This window comes from Schistocerca serialis, chromosome 5 (assembly GCF_023864345.2).
Source record: "Schistocerca serialis cubense isolate TAMUIC-IGC-003099 chromosome 5, iqSchSeri2.2, whole genome shotgun sequence".
Classification (NCBI taxonomy): Eukaryota; Metazoa; Arthropoda; class Insecta; order Orthoptera; family Acrididae; genus Schistocerca; species Schistocerca serialis.
In genome coordinates, this window is record NC_064642.1 from 496985850 (window position 1) to 497007085 (window position 21236).

A 21236-nucleotide genomic window follows, 5' to 3' on the forward strand; every position below is an offset into this window, starting at 1 on the left:
TAATGACTTATGTTGAGTCAGGGACTTTTCAGGCAAATAATAGACAAGCAGACAGTGGGGTAAACGGAATTCTAATTTGAACCATCTGGCAGAAGGCTTCTAGGTCTCCAGTTCGAGTGTTTGCTGTACGTCCAAGGGAAACCTCTCGGAAATATTTGTCAGAAACGAGGGAGGGGAACTGATTTTAATTTACTTCAGTTAAAAATTCCGGGCTGTTGGTCGTGGTCGATGTATAAAACTGTTCCCTGACGCTTTGACCCCGACTGCGGGACACATCGTTGTAGGTCAAATGGCAACTGCAACAAGGGCTCGAGACATCCCAGAATACATAGAGCTGTGCAGACGAACGCAACATTTGTTACGTGATGGCGAACGTGTTGTAATTTCTGGCTAACGCCATCGTTCTCGACCGAAAGTAATCGATCGCCATTCTGTTTACGAAAAATCGCATTTTGCATCGCGTGAAGATTGGTGCTGCCCTTTACACAGCTTTACAAGTTCGAGGACCCCTCGAACCCTTGATGTAGGTGGCAGCTTCCGTAGTCGGAGAAAAAAAGCCAGGCAGTAGTTTTACACATCTACTAAGGGCTGTCAGTCCTCGAAGTGTACATCAGCCGTGTAAACTTGCATTTATGTTTCTAATTTAGTCCTGCTAAAATATAACCCACAAACAAAATGTAATTCTACACCTGTATCAGAATAACAAAGTAAGTGACAGCTAGGTGTTTATTTTATCATAGAAACAAAATAATCAGAGCACGAGTTTGATCACATCTTCTGTGCACAGCTGGTCATATCGTTCTGTTTCCTCAGCTGCCTCTCACCAGCCAACTGCAGACAACTGCCATCTGTACCATAATCACTGTGGTTTGTCCTTATATCCTTTGTTTTTCTGTGAGGTATGTTTCTTTTTCGGAATCTGTGAGCCTAACTGTGATATCGCTTAGGAAAGTGGTGAGACCATTTTAGAACCTGTAAAGCTAACTCAATAATGCACGTTAAGGGGCAACGTGCGAGCGTACTCGGTAATTTGGGCATGAACGGTATGTTCCAGGGCTTTGGAGACAGCTAGTAAAAAGCTGAATGGTCGGTAATCACAAGGTTATGGTGGGTTTTCGACCTTAAAGATGGGTCGGACTATTTTTCTGTTCCATGGAGTGGCATATGCTCTATTCATGAGAGATAAATTAAAAATATCTGTTACGACAGTTACATTAGTTACATTACTATCTGTAACATTCAAAACTAGACATGATTGTCTCAATGGGAATTCCGCGATAGTTCATTAAATAAAATATGGCGTTTCAGTCTTCGATCGCTATTCTTTATTTTCAATTACCGGTTTCGGGCTAGCTGCCCACTTCAGATCATATATTGTAGTTACAGAGTAACTTGTCCGTACAGAACACTCGGTTCGCTGTCAGAATAGCGATCGAAGACTGAAACGCCATATTTTATTTATCTGTAACATTGTTATGTTGATACCGTTGTTGTCTGTCACTTCGAGAGAGAGTCTTTTGGTTTCCTTTTTTAGCTAGGCGACAGAAGCGCGTGAAAAATGTGACGTACGCTACTCCGATTGATTATATAAGCGACCAGGAACAGCGTATCTATAACGCCTCTGAACATATTCGACATAGGTCACAGAGCTGTTTCGCCGGTCCATTTTGACGCAGTTTCAAGAATGCAGTGTTGCTCATGGCGGACCCTTTGAGCGTCTGCTGTAATTGGGTCTCAGTATGTTCTTTGGAATGAAACTCGTTCACAAACCATTGTGTGATGCATGTTTACAGGAACATTTGTCTTGTTGTACTAGTAGAAATCTCACCATCTCCCCAACCTCCTCTGACCTTTTATTGGAAATATTCATGCATACCCTATTGTATGCTTAATTCTAAGGTGACTAAAGACAATCCCTCCGAAGGATGGTGACAGTCTTCAGTATCCATCACTGCGGTGACCTGCCTTGATGGCGGTCGCTAATAGATCCCACAGAAGAGCAGATCACTGGGCTTGTACGCTCTTCGTCATACCTCCTGGCACCGGGCCTCACGTGAGATACGGGCCGCGCAACGAACCTGTGACGACACACTAATCGGCTTCTGTACCACATAGCCCGAACGCTCGGCTTCGTGCGGGGCCTCGGAAAATCAGTATGTATTTGAAGGTGCACTAATTAAACATCTTAACTGTGACGTCTGCTAACGAGAGCTTTCATGCATTTAGACGCGCAGTCAAGAATTATTAAACTCGTTTTAAATAGTTACGCTCTCCGCGCTCAGACGGCTGCTGGTTTCACTAGCTTGTTAACATAACTCTGCTAATCGGGAGATTCCAGAACACTGATCCCTCAGGTTTTCTCGGCGTAAATGATTAAATGATGTGTTTTCTGGTGTACAACCGTGTTGATGACTGCAATTTACGCACAGCATTTCTACGATCGACCCAGTGGTCTTCTGCAGCTGCTGCGAGCTATGTTAGATCTACCTAGGTACCTGGACACCAACCGGACTGAGAAACATTGTTAGTGTCGCGTCACTGTTAATAGCAGAATTCCACTGCCGGCAGCCACTACATAACCTGAAGCCCATTGGCTTTTCAGAGCCAGTAGAGTTATCCCGTGGTAATGTCTTATGGGACCAAACTGCTGAGGTCATCGGTCCCTGTTATCTCGTGAAACACACATTTCTCAGCTCTGGTGGATCAGATAGCCGGAGAGGTCTTATTAAATCTGAGTGCCACACCCCAAACATTTTTTAAATTAAAACCTCTGTCCTAGTGTAGTAGGTTTTCCTGCATATTTATTTAGATAGGTTCCTTAACTATACTCTCCTAGAAACTTGCTGATGTCGTTCTATTTCATTTCGAGATTATACTCGAGGCAGTGTTGAGTCCCAGGTGCTTGTTTCAGTCGAGTGTGCGTTTAATGTTCCTTAAAACTCTCATCGACTATTGTGATAGTTTCCCTTACATAAGAAATGTCACATTCGCATAGAATGCAGTACACACCCGTCTTTATCGTTTCGAAGAAGATTATCCGTTTTCGTTGACCGGAACAAAATACACTGAATGCTATGTCCACGTAGCACTCTACCTATCTTCCCGGAGGTCGGGCCAGCATAAAGCACGATATTCGGCTGCTTTTTCTCTGTCTCAGTGTCGGTCTCTTCCTCAGCTGTTCTTAATTGTGTTTGGAATGCCCGCTCAGTTTTCGTTGTGAGTAGGCTACCCATTCATTCGGAACATTGTTCGTATGCGCTGTAATTTTTCGGCGAGGCTCTCCTTGTCTGACGTGTTAGAGTTCTACGGATTAGTCTCTATCACGGTATTTGTTTCGCTTAGTAGGCAGATATGCTGACCATTACACCACTGCGGCACTGAGGTCAACATAGCTGCACGAACTACCCAAGTCGAATTCCCTCCCCAACACAAACTCCGATTCATATCTCCAGCTTATTTTCCCCTTATATTGTCACTAGTAAGCAAGAAGACCTTGGTTCGAGTCTCGGCCGCGGCACAAATTTTAATTCACTTCTTCAGTTTCCAATATTATCGTAGATAAAGGTGAGACTTAAATGTCTCAGGGAAAATTTGATTGTAAGAGCTACGTTACTTGTTAGCGCCACATCGTGCGAAGGTTACTTTCGACCTAAGTTTTGCACACAAGCGTATACATGAAAATATAAATGATACCGCTAAAAGATATTTGGGGAAGTCTTGACAGACAGCTCCCCCCCCCCCCCCCCCCGCCCTAATTCCTCCCCCTGAATTCGCAACTGGCACTAATAAACTGAAGCACAACGTATGTGTTGCCTATTTAAGATAATGCAGAACGAAAACATTCGCAGCTAAATTAAAATTAATTAAATTCCATCATAACTTATTTTCAGGCACGCAGTCCAAAAAGAGCTGCAATATCCAGCTGATGGTTGTTTCGCAATTCATTTGCATAAACATTTTCCCGTCACAAATTCCTCTAACAAAAAATGAAAACATGCCGCACTGTGTCAGATATGGCTAGCGCGGTGGCCGAAGCCCGTGACAGATTGATATGCTTGGCTTCAGGGCAAGCTGGCATGTCACGTGCTCGATTTCGATGAATTCTACAGCATACGCGCAGCGGATTCCTCACCGTACTGTGGAGTTTCAGCATATTATCCTGTTGCGCTGGATATATAATGTAGAAGCAGAAGGCTATTCATGCAACGCAGATTTGCTTTGCAGCAAACACATCGTCTAACAAAGATTTTCTTTATAGGACTTTTATTCGCCAAACACGGGGATTTCAGTTATAACTTTACTTGCTGGTAAAACTATGGCTTGCATGTGAACACAGAACCCCTAATTAGTAGAATTCTCTGAAAAAATCAAGAGAAGGGCGCTCTGTTCGATTAATTTGTGCTTGGGCCAAAGGATGTTCGGTTTTTACTCAAACCTTAACAGAATCTTTTTTCTAAATCGTTAGCTATCTTTTTTCATGTTGGTGTGTCAGAGGAGAGGAAGAGGGGGGAGGTCGAGAGCGGACGAGGCTGCAGAATGGAAATCACAGAATACTGACTTGTTAGGTCTTAATGAATTTTTTTTCTGCTATTAGTATTCGCTCTACCTCTGGTTGATGTTAAGTGTCGGATCACTCTAGTCTGAAATACTGTGCCTGTCAATAAAGGTAACAGAGGAATCGACAACTTCATCTGCTCTATACAGCTCACGAATTATTAACGACAGTGTGTCCAAAAGACAGCTCATCGAGACTGGAATCAATTTGGTGAACCTTATTATAACCACTAATCGAACCGATTCCTTCTGGGTCAAGTTCCATCGCAACGTTGCGATTTGCCGTGTTTCGCCACATGAGACTTTTTCAGTTTACAGTGATCTAGTCTTGGACAGTTTGGTATCATCTATAGGGACAGAAGAGTAATGCCATCTCTTTATGCAAAGCGCAACGGAGTAGTCATTGCTAATGAAATGATACAAGACGCTAAAATCGGGAAAGCTACAAGGCAGTGTTGCTCGTTGTTATCGCTGATACTTAATTTGTTTCCAGAAGAGGCAATTAGGGAAGTGAGAGTATCTTGGCAACAGAACAGTCACGGCAAGAATGACGTAGGCGTATGGATGCTTAATGGTTCAAATGGCTCTGAGCAGTATGGGACTCAACTTCTGAGGTCATCAGTCCCCTAGAACTTAGAACTACTTAAACCTAACTAACCTAAGGACATCACACACATCCATGCCCGAGGCAGGGTTCGAACCTGCGACCGTAGCGGTCGCGCGGTTCCAGACTGTAGCGCCTAGAACCGCTCGGCCACTCCGGCCGGCGGGTGCTTAATGAAATAAGTGTGTTATAGCTGGTGATTAAAATATCTATGTAACCATTAATATGTGTACTCGTTAAGTGGCAAAATGAACTGTTACAGGAGAATTTTGAAGCTTGCTATCTCGGAAGTAGATTACATAAGGAAGAAAATGCGAGAAAGACGTAGTAACAAGGACTACAAAAGACAAAATGGCTTGCTTTAAAAAGAAACAGCTGTTAACATTCAAAAATAATAACTTTGAGACCAGAACAATTTAGGAAATTTAGTGTTTCGAGCACAGCACTGTGTGGATGCATGACGTGGAAACTGTGGAAGACAGAAGTGAGGAATGAGAAACGCGTGAAATTTTCACATCTGTACGTGTAGGAAACTGCTGAAGATCAGATTCATGGATAGAGTAAGAAATAAAGGCGTCCTGCAAAGAGTAAAAAAAATTGATAGTTAAGTTAGTCAGTTGTTTACTCATCCATAAATCATTTACAGAATGGTACCATGTACGTCATCTTAATTGAAAAAGTATGTCATCTTGATTGAAAAAGGAAACATTTCCGTAGTTAACTAGTTCGCGTATACAGTATGTTATCTTACTAGATTAACATGTTTTGTTGTACATTTTGATATTTGCGTACCGGGTATCTTACACACTTTGCTAACAACTTAACAATTACTCTCAGAAAAATACTTTTTCATAATTCAGTTGTATCCAATCACTGGTCACTACCCACATAGTACGCAAACACGCTCCATAGTAGATACACTACAGCACCCAAACAAACAAATCTCTCTCTCTCTCTCTCTCTCTCTCTCTTTCGGCTGGCTTAAGCACCTTGACGATACTTCTGTAGAATTCTTCGTGTTGTCCACTGGGCCTGTCTGAAAAAAAAGCTGATGCATTATTTCACCACAATGAATGGGGTGCTCAACCCAAAGAAATGGAAAGAAGTCAGAATTATCCGTCACAGATCTTTGGTATAATTTTTACCGTAAGATTCATTAAAGTATTACAGTTTACTGTAGAGTAGCAGTTGTTTATTGCTAAATCATGTTGATTTTTATCTTTTCCTTCTCTGTGTTATCTCACTAATCCTCGACAGTATAATATGAATTATTTAAGAAGTTTGATTTATCTGACTTTTTAAACATTTGAGCTCTAGTTACGTCTTAACTGTACTTGGGCAGCCTGTTGTAAAAGTTTATTTCTCTGTAGATAACTCTGGGATAATTTTTGTTTGTTTACTCTTGGTAAATGTTAATTTATACTGGATCGTGTTCCACAACGATGAATGCTGATGTTTGTGAGATAATTGCCGATGTTCTTTTTAGTGTGCGTAACTGAATAGTAGATATACCCATGTTGTGCACTAAGTACACCGTGCTGTGTAAACAGATCTTTACAGGGAATTCGTTTACTATTTTTAGTCAATATCCTAATGCCTTTTTATTTAGTTTTAAGTCGGTATCCAAGAACATAATAAAAAATTAGATAGAACTGTTGGGTATTTATTACGAAATGAGAGTCTCTGAAAACTGTACTTTAAGGGATGATAAAGGGGAAGAATCGAATGGGGAGGCCTAAATACGAATAAGAAACGCAGGTCGTTGATGAAATGAAATGAAATGTCGTGTGGCTAGGGCCTCCCGTCGGGTAGACAAGTCGCCTGGTGCAGGTCTTTCAAGTTGACGCCACTTTTTTTTAATTTCCTATGTAGCCTAAAAACAAAAACAAAGCTAGTGCCACCGCCACTTTCATCCTAAAGCTAACTAGGACGGCCGATCACCACCGCTTCAGGTTCCGCCAACGAACAAAAATTAAATATGCCTCTGAACTTTGTATAAAAAAATAAAATAAAAGGAGAAAGGAAAGGGTACAATACTTTATTATATTTTATTTGTTGTTCATTTTGTTCTTATTTTGTTCTTGTTTATTTATTTGGATTCGAACGCAGGTCTCCTGCCCACTTTTTTCTTTAATCTTTTTTTTATTTATATAGATATCAATGTGCGAACAGTCATAGTTAATCAAGCCTGGAAAACTAAAACAGAATGAAGACGCCATCGAAGATATGAAAGATAAATAACATGAAATGAAAGCTACCACGTCGTAGTGAGGCTTCCCAGCGACTGCGCCCACTGATAAAGATTGTTCAATATATGCTCGTTTGCAGTTCGTTCTGACCTCATCTGCCACTGGCTGGAACATTCCAGCTGCACGGCGGGCTGTGAAAGGCACTCCATAGGTAGTTTGCGAAGCACTGTCGATATCTGGTAGGCCTGGAAATAGCATGATGTCTTTCTTGCAAATAGAGCCAGAAGTCAAGGAAATTCTTGTGTCCGTCACGACATAGGTAATCGACTGCATGTCCACGTATCCAGGTGACAGAGTTGGTTCGAGTCTTGGGGTAAAATGTCTCATCCGGAAACAATAACGTGCGTGCAGATATATGCTCAGGCCTAACTCGCAAGAGATAAGCCAGCATCTGCCGCACTAGGTGCCAAACCGGTTCCGCCTCTCCACAGCTGAGGCGGTGCTCGTCAGAATCTACTGTATTACAACCCACACAATTGGGTGATTCTGCCATGTGGATATTGTAGAGACGTTCTTGCGTCACCAGCTTCCCATTAACGACTACGTACCATTGGGAAACAACATCGGAATCAAGCATGGCATCGTGTACAGTCTTCCACACCACGCGCCACCGTACGTCAGGATATTTTAGTTCGACCACATTTAGAGGGCGACATTGCAGCATGTCATGATATAGGCGTCGAGTTGTGGCCATTTGTGGTGTCGTGAGCGCGACACTGCAATAACTTTGTTCTAAATAGAAACGTCCTATATAAAAGAGGGGCGCTGGGATGTCCTGTAGTGGCACCGGCGCTCTTAGTGAAGCAGGTCGTAGCGCCGTCAGAAGCAGACTCGTGAGGCTCGTAGGACAACGGCGCAGCAGACATAAATGTGAGCTAACATAGAGGGCAATGGCCCTATCATGGACGTTAACTAGGCCGAGACCACCTTTTTACTTGGGGAGGGTAAGAGATACGTATCTGATCTTCAGTAACATACCAGCGGTGACGAAGTGTCCCAGCGCTGCCATAATGCTACGAGCCAAGGGCTTCGGAATGGGTAGCGTTTGGGCGACATGCGGTATGCGGGACGCAAGGTAGACATTGGCATAATACGCCCGCTGAACGATGTTGAGGGATCGCAAGCGCTGATTTGCAATTCCGGTCCTAATTTGGTTAAGAAGGCGTCGATAATTGAGCGTCGTCGCGCGTCGCATGTCGTTCATGAAATCTAAGCCCAAGCAGCGTACAGTATCACTGAAGAGTAAGGGGGCAATGTGTTCCTGCGGTAGCCCAATCCCGATGCTCAAGGGGACGGACTTGTCAACGTTGATTTGGCTACCAGAAGCTGTACCGTAGGTTGCAATCCAGTCCAAAGCCGCGGCCATGTCGTCAGCTCCACGTATGACGATCATCAAATCATCCGCATATGCGGTGCAACGATAGATGGAGCCGCCGAATTCCAGTGAGCCTGTCTCGGAGACCACACAACAAAGGTTCTAAGGCCAATGCAAATAACAATGTTGATAATGGACATCCCTGTCGTACTGATCGGCGGATCGGCATGGGTGCCGTCAGTCTTCCATTAACAAGAACTCGAGAAGTTGCACCATGTAGTAGGCGTGTCAACACTGTGATAAAGGGGTCGGGGTATACCATGCGCCGTAGAACGGCCGTGAGGAAAGTGTGACCCACACGGTCAAAAGCCTGGCTAAAGTCGATAGACGCGAGGGCTGCCGGCAAACGTCTCTCCCGTGCAAGGGAGATGAGATCTCTGTAACGACATAACGCAGTTCTGATGTTGTTGGGTCCCCCCAAGGACGTCTGATCGCCGGACAAGACGTGCAATAGTGTGCCGCGAATACGTTCTGATAGCAGCCTCGAAAAGATCATGAAGTCGCTGTTCAATAACGTTAAGGGACGATAATCGCGGACATGATTCCGTCCCTTCGGCTTATGGATGGGGACAATCAGACCTTCCAAGAATGGTGCAGGCAATGTTATACCCGGGGACATCAATTCCTGGCAAATTTCAATCAAACACGGTAGCAACAGTTGTTTAAAGGCTCGATAGAACTCTAATGGTAATCCATCGATTCCTGGTGATTTATGGGGAGCACCTTTACCAATGGCGTCGAGCACTTCCTCTGCTGTCACTTCTCCCACTAAAGTCGGGACCATGTCTGGCGGAACTGTACCGTGGACGTGTGCTGAAACGGTGTCTACCGCCGCCATATCAGGGAGCACTGCTGAATAAAGTTGAGCGTAATGCCAATAGAAGGCTTCTGCTATATCTGCTTGTTCTACCACGTGTCGACCGTCGTCCGTTATCATGTCGGTTACCAGTGCCCTACGGCGCCTCCTGCGTTCTAGGAGCACGTGGTGCATAGATGGCCTTTCTGATTGTATCATGTCTGGAGCACGCGACCGTATAATAGCGCCTTGTAAATGATGGCGTGCTAAGGAGACGAGTTGCGCTTTCGCGCGATTGACTATGATCTGCCTGTCAGGTGAGGGCTCCATAGCAAGACATTCCCGTAGGACGGTGTAATAAAAGTTTTCCGTGCTCCTCCTCCATGCCGCTGCTTCCCGGCCGTAAGCCATGAAGGTGCGCCTAACAGCAGGCTTCGCACATTCAATCCACCAACTGAGGGTCGATCGGTAACGACCACGACGCTGTAAGGACGCGTTCCACGACTCTTCGACTGCACCTTTACATGCCGGCTTGTCCAGATGGGCGACGTTCAGTTTCCAGGGGGGCCTACTGCGCCACACATGTGCAGGTTGGAGGGCAATGGTGCAAATATAGGCTGTGTGGTCGGTGAATGCAGTGGGCCAGAGCTCTGCTCCTCTCGTCGCCGTCGAAAGGGTGCTTGTGACGTAAATCCTGTCTAACCGACTAGATGAATGGCTTGTATAATGGGTGTAACCAGGAGCTGGGCCATGGATGTGGCGCCACGTGTCAATCAGGTGGAGGTCATGCACTAGCATTTCCAATTCCGCACACGGGACGTGATGTGGCTGCTGATCAGACGGAGATAATGTACAGTTAAAATGTCCTCCGATCACCGTATCGTCTATGCGGCCCATAAATAGACGCGTAATATCTTCCGAAAAAAAGCGGGCCCGATCTCTCCGTCTCCCTGATCCTGAAGGGGCATATACATTGATGAGTCGTACACCGTTGACAGTTACTGCCATGGCTCTTGCACTCGGTAAGTACAGTACGTCCGTAGCCGCCAAACCGTCCTGTAGCAGAACAGCCACACCACAATCGGTAGAAGAGGCGTGGGAGATGTGGGCGGTATATCCGTAGAAGTCAGGGAAACTAGCGACACATAGTTCCTGTAAGAGGGCCACGTCGATGTCCGCCGCATCAAGCATGCGTTGTAGCATTGTCAGTTTGTGTGGTGCCCTTATCGCGTTGATATTGACTGTGGCAAGGCGAAAGGTGTGCTGCCTAGCCTCTTCACTTAGGATAGACGCCATGGCAATCAAAGCTAACCGCAAGAGATGCCGGACCCATCAAACTCGTTACAAATTATGAGTCTCACGCTAGGAGTGGCATCCCCAATGCCGCCCCCTCCCCTGTCACCAGTGCCCTCTTCAGGAAGTTCCTCAACATCGTCCGACCTCAGTGGGTGCAACACGTTGCTGTGTAGCTGATCGGCACCTAAATCTCTCTCACATACGTCGTCTTTGGTAGAGGTAGACGGAGCGCCATCCATCGACGCGACCTGCCGCGTTTGTGGTGCAAGAAGTAACAGGGCACTCGTAGTATGGGCAAGTGAACCGTCTACACCACTTAGATCCTCAACAGGCGCAGCATCCATGCCGTCTGATGAGATGTCACCTTCTTGACCGGCCGTGTGTAGGAGGCAATCGTCAGAAGGGATCCGCCGACGTCGCTTGCGTCGTCGAGGCGAACGTTGCTTTCGAACGTGGACATCCGTATCCGAATGTGGGAGGCAATCCAGCGTCGTATCACCTTCCGCTAGGAAAGCCGCGGTCGGGACAATGTTCGCGTCCACGTCCATCGCGTTCGGAATGTTGTGTTGCGTCTGGAGTCCGTGGGACTGTTGCTGCTGTTGTTGCTGTGGAGGGGGCGACGTATGGGTTGGCACCGAGGGTCCTTCCTCTTCCTCCCTTGGTACTTCTGACGTCGATGGATGTGTCTGATCGCCCGTTTCGTTCTCAACTATGGTGCGCATCGTCGTCTGAGCGTACGTGAGGGGCAGGATTGTCGTCCCCGTCTGGGAAACGGAGTCTCCCACTGGTATCTGCGTAATTCTACGTTGTAAGCAGCTCGATCGAACATGGCCTTCCTGCCCACATCCGGAACAGGTACGCGGTTGACCGTCGTACATGATGATTGCACGACAGCCACCGATGTTCAAATAGGACGGCACATGTTTCTTGAGCTCAAGTTTAATTTGGCGCACACCGTTGTAGACCTCATACGTCGAGAAAGTTTGCCACTTTTCTGCAACGTAGCTGATAACATTGCCATATGGCCGGAAGGCGTCCTTGACAACTTCCTCTGGGACCTCGAAGGGGAGCTCAAAAACCCTTACAGTCCTTAGGCCCATGCCTGCATGATCCACCGTCACTGCACCGATATGCCCGTCAGAATGTTTGAATCTGAGAGAGTTCGAGTATTTAGAAACCACTGTCGCGCAGACCTCTGCACTGGTCATTTTAACATAAACCACGCTCGCCGTTATAGAAAAATGTATTCCGACGACAGTCGCCGGATCTAAACATAGATCGTCGCGTATGAACTGTTCCATTTCATAGGCTCGAGGACGCGCGTGATCCGGTTGGAAAGTAATTTTGATCGTATCGTGGCGCCATGTGTGTGCCATAGTCGCACCGAACTTGGAGCAAATACAACTCGCGCCGCGAGAAGGTAAACACAAGCAAGCGCTCACGGTCGCGCACGGCGGGGCGCAGCGGACGTCCTCGCCCCACCGCAGCCGAAAGCAGACTGACAGGGAATTCGTTTACTATTTTTAGTCAACATCCTAATGCCTTTTTATTTAGTTTTAAGTCGGTATCCAAGAACATAATAAAAAATTAGATAGAACTGTTGGGTATGTATTACGAAGTGAGAGTCTCTGAAAACTGTAGTTTAAGGGATGATAAGGGGGAAGAATCGAATGGGGAGGCCTAAATACAAATAAGAAAACGCAGGTCGTTGATGAAATGAAATGAAATGAAATGTCGTGTGGCTAGGGCCTCCCGTCGGGTAGACCAGTCGCCTGGTGCAGGTCTTTCAAGTTGGCGCCACTTCGGCGACCTGCGCGTCGATGGGGATGAAATGATGATGATTAGCACAACACAACACCCAGTCCCTGAGCGGAGAAAATTTCCGACCCAGCCGGGAACCGAACCCGGGACCTTAGGATTGACACTCCGTCACGCTGACTACTCAGCTAGCGGGGCCGGACAGGTCGTTGATAATGCAGCAGTTATGCTTAAATGAGAACGACAGGACTGGAGGCTGCATCAAATCGAACTTTTAGTTAAGGACAGGAACTAATGAAGTGATGCATGTGGAATGCTTTTAGGATAACACCCGATAATGTGTAGCTTTATAGTGATTATGACGGTTATGAGTGTTTGTGAAATGTAGCCCAGTCTCCGTTTTTATGAATGAATGAAGAACGAAAGGAAGGGAGAAGATGGTGGTTACTCCTCCGCCAGATTTACGCTCCTAGCCGACAGACTGAGCACATCTCACAGTTAGAGGAGTATTTCGGAACGGGATGGTTCCCAATTTGACCATCTGGAACTACTGACTGACGTCTCTTGGAATATAATTGCTTAAATCTTGACAACAGACATGGCATTATTATCCCCTTCTCAAATCTGAATTTATGGCTCTTCACATGGGGCATGGAAGGCACTGGCGTGGTCGATGAAGGCTCGAGAACGATCTGGTTATCTCATTGTACCTGCGCGTCCGCAACGTTCACGAGAGGCAGTTTTCAGCTGTAGGTAGCGTCTCAGAAATGGATATGAATGGATATGTGCGAAATAACTTCGTCAGTCCCTTTTAGCAACTGTTACAGATTGTGCAAATTGTGAATATTGTTGTGAATGTGTCAGTGAATTGAGTGGCACGTACCATGTTAAAAAGAAAGATGTAAAAAAATTAATACTTCTCCTCGAAAGTCTGTGTTACACATGTGAACAAGAATACGAATCATACAATGCACCGAGCGAAGTGGCGCATTTTGGAGGACGACGGTTCAAACCAGCATCCTGTCCATCCTGATTTAGGTTTTCCGTGATTTCCCTAAATCGCTTCAGGCCAATGCCGGAATGGTTCCTTTGAAAGGGCACGACCGACTTCCTTCCCAGCCTTACCTAATCCGATGGGACGGATAACGTCGCTGTTCGGTCCCCTCCCTCAAATCAACCAACCAACCATACAATGCGGGCTTTCACGGTCCGTATTTACGTCATTGGTGATATTTTGTTTCATCGGCACTAGGCATGTTTCTCTGCCTAAAGTTTCGTCACCTAATGCTGGAGACATCCTCAAGAGGCTATAAAGACGCAGAAAGCAGTTGCAAGGTTAAAAAAGCCCCGCAAGCTGAACTGTTCATACGTATTCAAGCAACAAGAGACTTGGCGCTCTTTGCTTTATTTGGAACTAAGGCTACAACTTGTCTAAATCCAGTCCTTCTGTTCTGTTAAAGTTGTTTTTGAGCTTTTGAATTTCTGTGGCGTCTATATACATCCAAGCATAGAAATGATTGGATCTTCATAAAAGAAAAGTATCGGAGCTAGGACCTCCCGTCAGGTAGACTGGTCGCCTAGTGCAAATCTTTTTAGTTGACTCCACATCAGCAAGTTGCATATCGAATTTGGTGATTCCGTGGCTCTTGTGCATGATCCGCTACTGCCGATTTATCCATGTTTCCCAGATGACAGTTACTCAGTGTTCCTTAAGCCTGCTTCTTTTTGTAGTTCCTGTGCGCACTTGGTCGTAGGTACTGTCCGAGTCGTCATGGCGCCAGATGATGTCACCAGCGTTAGCAGACGAACGTTAGGGAGAAATAAGCTTTGGACAACGGCCTAATGCTTGTAAAACGAAAATCACCAAGGAAACTTCAAAATGATTCGCTGTTGCATAGTGAACTGAGGTGCACGTCGTTATTGAGTCAAACGTCTTGATGTTTGTATTGCGGCTACGGTAGCCCTTTCAGCTGCTAATATGCAGTTTCCCGACGTTTTATTATGACAGACTGTACCACACTCGTCCCATTTTTGTAGGTATTTAATGTGTATCTGCAGACAGCACGTTTTATAACTTACAAGATATAATACATGAGCCACCGAATGCGGCCATTTGGCTTTAGGAGTTTACCTTCTCCTCCTGTGACGTAAAAAAACGATCTAGAGCCACATTTCACTGCACATTCAGGAAGCCGGAAATGTTCCGCCGTGTCATACTTCACTTTATGGCGATATAGACGTGTCATTATATGCACGTAAGTGTTCCCGGTCCATGTGAATAGTGCTCAAGTCTTATACTACAACTACAAGCAACCAGATGCCGGTCTCTGGTTGATTTTAGGAGTTTTTTGGTTTTACGGCGGACGTAACATTTACACCTGTCATTGCTCTTTATATGGGACAGTGAAATTGCTGTGTCTGGAGTGCATATGAAATGGGCGAGCAAACCGCCTTTCGGATCGGCGGGTGGCAAAGCTTACACTAGAAACTGCGGCGAATCATCGCCCGTTATAACGATACGTATCTAATGCCGTTACTGAGGAGGAGCTCCTGAAATCCTGCTACTTAAGGATTTCAGAAAGTAAGTTACACATGTCGCCCCACGCGAATATCATTGCGCAACAAGAGTGACGTTTTTTCATAAGACAATACATGTTCCGGGTTTTCTGCAGTGACAGTTCTGATACAGTACGAGTGAGAGGTGCACCAAAGTGTGAGATTGGAATGGTGCAGCAACAACTGGAAACATACACTATAGTTGAAACACGCGGGACGGTACGATTCTTCTGGACAAAGCGTCTAAATTACGCACACTTTCACCTTGAAATTGTGGACCAAATGCAGTGTCGCGTCCAGCCGGTGTGGAATGGTGCCAACAGTTTGATCAAGGCCGCACAGACGCGAGTGAGGCTGATCAGGAAGTCCAGGTCTTGCACAATGCCACTGCTATCTTTTGGGTATGCTGAAAGTATATTGGGCTAAAAGATATATTCCAACGATGAGGACGTTTGCACAGCGGTTTTCGAATGGTGTCGTGACCAAGGAACAGATTCTTATCGTCGAGGAACCGAACGATAGATAGAACGTTGGACAGTTGTTTGCAGAGAAATTTTTGGCTGCGTTGAAAAGTAGAGCATTGTATCTGCGTCACTTTGCAGTGCATTGCAGCATTCAATAGCAGTTACTTGGCCTACCATAACAGTCTGCAGCTTACTTATTGAAGTCGCCTCGTATTTGTTACCTGGAGCCGGCAGGAGTGGCCGTGCGGTTCTAGGCGCTACAGTCTGGAGCTGAGCGACCGCTACGGTCGCAGGTTCGAATCCTGCCTCGGGCATAAATGTGTGTGATGTCCTTAGGTTAGTTAGGTTTAATTAGTTCTAAGTTCTAGGCGACTGATGACCTCAGAAATTAAGTCGCATAGTGCTCAGAGCCATTTGAACCATTTTGTTACCTGGAACGCATGGCGCATTGTGTCCCAGCAATAACCATCTTCTTGCATACGTTCATAAGGCCATTCTTCGCAATACGATAAGAACAGTAGGATTTATTCACGCACGGAGGCAAAAAAAGGCCATTCGTGATGCTGACGTTATTAACCCTTTCAGACTCGAAATATTAAAAATTTATGTTTTGAATTTTCTTGTTTTTATTGGGGTATTAGATATACATTGAGACAGAGGAATGTGAAAAACAAGTGTTTCATACATTTATTGAACATATTCGGAGTGGTTTCAAATAGAGCCACTGTGTATGAAATGTCGTTACGTTGGTGATAAGATAAACTACAGTTCCTTTCTGCAGTTAGGCATAGGACTACTTGACAGATAGCACACTTCCATCTGCTTCTGTGATGATCCTTCTTGGGCTACAGTGTACTCAGTGCCTTGAGGTGTCATGTATTGGTAGATACTTTGCTTCTGTTGTCTGTTTTTCAACTGGAACAAAAGTTTTACTTTTTTTCTGAATGGATCTTTGCTCTCATATTCTGAAGTAATGTAAGATAAACTTGATTTTTTTTTTCATTCGAAAATCAAGGTCACTGCCTTCAGCTAACACATCTCCACTTTAACTGTTATTATCAGCCTGACTCGACATAAAAAAAATCACTTCCGAGAGACACCAGAATTTCCTATTCATTTATTCTGCGAGAGTACGTCTTGTGAAAGTCGTAATACAACAATCTGTCACAACTACTCATGTCACCCTTAGAGCCGCAATAATTGTGCAAAAAAGTACATAAATGTAATTATTATTGGAATACAAAGAGTATAAATTAGAACAGGACAGTTTTCTGTACGTAATCAATGCTCAAAATATGCCTTGTAGAGGCGAAGTTCGAAAACAACATACAAAACTAGCACCTACGTTTGCTCGTCTAACTGCCAAGATTCGAAATATATGAAGTTTTTCAAGCTGCAGCCGCTACAGGCCTGCATCTACTGGAGATGTAAAGGGTAGCTTCAGCTGTAGCTACTGAGCATATGCCACGAAATGAGAAAGTCCTAGGTGGCTTCAAAGGTAACCACATCGTCTGAAAAGGTTAAAAGAATTGTTATATTTATTCAGCACTAGCTTTTTGCCATCGGCTTTGCCTGCATACGCTTATGTCACATATATTACACTATATATATGTTATTGACTAGCTGCAGTGTTAATTCTCGCGAACTGGTTGACGTATTGAGCAACACAAATCTGAGAGAAACTGCGTTTCCTACATTTAAAGTACTCCAAGCCAACTCAGTACAGGAGAGAAATACCTACAGGTGGATTTCGAATCTTTTTACGTGTCACCCCTTCTATTGCCACTCCCACCCTTGGCGGTTGTAGGGGTATCTTACTGCTTAAGAATTTTTGTACAAATAATAAGTCATTTATTATCCAAATTCGGTTGAAATTATCCAAGCGTTCTTGAGTTATGGATGTCACCCATGTGGACCCCCATCTTCAGCCATAGGGGTGGGTTGCTAGGGGTGTCTTACTGTCATAGTAATTTTATCCAGATAGCAAGTGAAACGTGCGCCAAGTTCAGTAGAAATAATTTCTGGCGTTATAGAGATGACTATTTCTGCACCACTCACACCCCACACCTACGAGTATAACGTCATCGAGACTCCAGAATGAGATTTTCACTCTGCAGTGGAGTGTGTGCTGATATGAAACTTCCTGGCAGATTAAAACTGTGTGCCGGGCCGAGACTCGAACTCGGGACCTTTGCCTTTCGCGGGCAAGTGCTCTACCAACTGAGCTACCCAAGCACGAGTTACGCCCCGTCCTCACAGCTTAACTTCTGCCAGTACCTCGTCTCCTACCTCCCAAACTTAACAGAAGCTCTCCTACGAACCTTACAGAACTAGCAGTCCTGAAAGAAACGATGTTGCGGAGACATGGCTTAGCCACAGCCTGGGGAATGTTTCCAGAATGAGATTTTCACTCTGCAGCGGAGTGTGCGCTGATATGAAACTTCCTGGCAGATTAAAACTGTGTGCCGGGCCGAGACTCGAACTCGGGACCTATGCCTTTCGCGGGCAAGTGCTCTACCAACTGAGCTTCCACGAGTTCAACATTAGTTGCTGTCGCATATTGTCCCTTTTTCCACACTAAAAAACACACTCCGGCCATGAATGTTGCTCTCTAACAATATACTTGCCTAATCTTGAGTACTGCTTAGTTTGCCAACGTCTACAAAATTCCATGTCCAGCAAATATTGTCAGATCAGTTTGAGTATCGCTATTGTGCATGTTAGATTACACTGAGAAATAATTGTCACGAGAGAAAGTCGATCGTTTCGCCGTTTCCGAGTTAATTAGCATTGAAGTTAACCACTCAGGTCATTGCGCTCGGTCCGGAGCTCATGGTCGTGCGGTAGCGTTCTCACTTCCCGCGCCTAGGTTCCCGGGTTCGATTCCCGGCGGGGTCAGGGATTTTCTCTGCCTCGTGATAACTGGGTGTTGTGTGATGTCCTTAGGTTAGTTAGGTTTAAGTAGTTCTAAGTTCTAGGGGACTGATGACCAAAGTTGTTAAGTCGCATAGTGCTCCGAGCCATTTGGACCATTTGAACCATTGCGCTCGCAGCCGGCCGGAGTGGCCGAGCGGTTCTAGGTTCTACAGTCTGGAACCGCGCGACGGCTACGGTCGCAGGTTCGAATCCTGCCTCGGGCATGAATGTGTGTGGTGTTTTTAGGTTAATTAGGTTTAAGTAGTTCAAAGTTCTAGGGGACTGATGACCTCAGCAGTTAAGTCCCATAGTGCTCAGAGCCATTGCGGGCGCAAATTCAAGAGGCCCGCAGTTAGTGTCAGTTGTTGTCATAGCGTAGATGAAAACGCAGGACACTGCTCAGGATTCGGTCCTTACTAACGTCCCATGTCCATCTTTGTATGGCCGTCCTGTTCGCTTTCAGGAAGCGAAACGAAGAACACTTTTGGCGACACCGTCTTCTGCGGGCCACTTGCATTTGCGCGCACGTCCTGACTGAATAGCTTTAGTGCTAATTAACGGGGCAAGTCGTCGAATTATTTCTCAGAGCAACCTACCCTGCAGCTTCCATACAAGCTTTTCAAACTGTTTCTGATACCCTGTTCACACTACATTAAAATTGCTACACCACGAAGATGGCGTGCTAAAGACGCGAAATTTAACCGACAGGAAGAAAATGCTGTGATTTGCAAATGATTAGCTTTTAAGATCAATCACACAAGGTTGGCGCCGGTGGCGACACATACAACGTGCTGACATGAGGAAAGTTTCCAACCGATTTCTCATACACAAACAGCAGTTGACCGGCGTTGCCTGGTGAACATCTACATCTACATTGATACTCCGCAAGCCACCCAACGGTGTGTGGCGGAGGGCACTTTACGTTGTGATCCCTCGTGTAAGGAGGAGAAATGCGTACCATCACGTTTCCGACTTTGATAAAGGTCGGATTGTAGCCTATCGTGATTGCGGTTTACGGTATCGCGACAATGCTGCTCGCGTTGGTCGAGATCAATGACTGTTTGCAGAATATGGAATCGGTGGGTTCAGGAGGATAATACGGAACGCCGTGCTGGATCCCAACGGCCTCGTATCACTAGGAGTCGAGATGACAGGCATCTTATCCGCATGGCTGTAACGGATCGTGCAGCCACGTCTCGATCCCTGAGTCAATAGATGGGGACGTTTGCAAACAACAACTGTCTGCAGGAACAGTTCGATGACGTTTGCAGCAGCATGGACTATCAGCTCGGAGACGATGGCTGCGGTTACCCTTGACGCTCCATCATAGCCAGGAGCGCCTGCGATGGTGTATTCAACGACGAACCTGGGTGCACGAATGGCAAAACGTCATTTTTTCGGACGAATCCACGTTCTGTTTACAGCATCATGATGGTCGCATCCGTGTTTGGCGACATCGCGGTGAACGGACATTGGAAGCGTGTATTCGTCATCGCCATACTGGCGTATCACCCGGCGTGATGGTATGGGGTGCCATTGGTTACGCGTCTCCGTCATCTCTTGCTCGCATTGACAGCACTTTGAGCAGTGGACGTTACATTTGAGATGGGTTACGACCCGTGGCTCTACCCTTCATTCGATCCCTGTGAAACCCTACATTTCAGCAGGATAATGCTCGACCGCATGTTGCAGGTCCTGTACGGGCCTCTTGGATACAGAAAATGTTCGACTGCTGCCCTGGCCAGCACATTCTTCAGATCTCTCACCAATTGAAAACGTCTGGTCAGTGGTGGCCGAGCAACCGGGTCGTCACAATACGCCAGTCACTACTCTTGATGAACTGTGGTATCGTGTTGAAGCTGCATGGGCAGCTGTACCTGTACACGCCATCCAAGCTCTCTTTGACTCAATGCCCAGGCGTATCAAGACCGTTATTACGGCCAGAGGTGGTTGTTCTGGGTACCGATTTCTCAGGATCTATACACCCAATTTGCGTGAAAATGTAATCACATGTCAGTTCTAGTATAATAAATTTGTCCAGTGAATACCCGTTTATCACCTGCATTTGTTCTTGGTGCAGCAATTTTAATGGCCAGTAGTGTATTATTTTGACCTACAGATGATGACATGCACAGATGATCATTCGGACGGACACACACACACACACACACACACACACACACACACACACACACGCACTCGCGCACACATTTTCTCACTTCTCTCCGTGCCTTTTGTCATATTTGCTTTGTTCATTTTTGAAATAGCTGCTTGTGTCATTTTTTTTCCCTCTGATGTATAGAAACCTGTCTGTTAAATGCTGTACGAGATGACGGTATTTCTTACTGTGTACAGTGACTTCTGTCGTTAGTAACAATTGCCACTTACAACAGAGTTCTTAATGAATACGATGTGAAACAAAGCACTAGAGGCTGGAACGGTTGGAGCTGTGACAACAGAAGAAGCGGTGCGCGCCCGCCGTTTCTGTGACGCACGAGAATGACAGGACGTAAACACCGGCGTCACCTCTGAGGGAGCCGATAGGCCAGGGCGTCGGACGTCACGTTTGAGCGTGGCGGGGTGTGTGGAAAGTCGTATTGATTGGGTGGCGGGATCGCGCGTAGGTGCGTGGCGGCGGCAGGTGGCGCGCCCCGCGGCCGCGGCGCGA

At 45.8% G+C, this 21236-nt stretch overlaps 1 protein-coding gene and 1 non-coding gene across 2 annotated transcripts in view; one reads left to right on the top strand and one right to left on the bottom strand.

The window, feature by feature from the left end:
• LOC126482030 (multiple PDZ domain protein) overlaps positions 1-21236 on the top strand; it is a 1476438-nt gene that overhangs the window by 1167751 nt on the left and 287451 nt on the right. The window lies entirely within an intron of this gene.
• Trnas-cga (transfer RNA serine (anticodon CGA)) lies at positions 17814-17888 on the bottom strand. Its single transcript has one exon. It is a non-coding gene; the product is annotated as a tRNA-Ser (tRNA).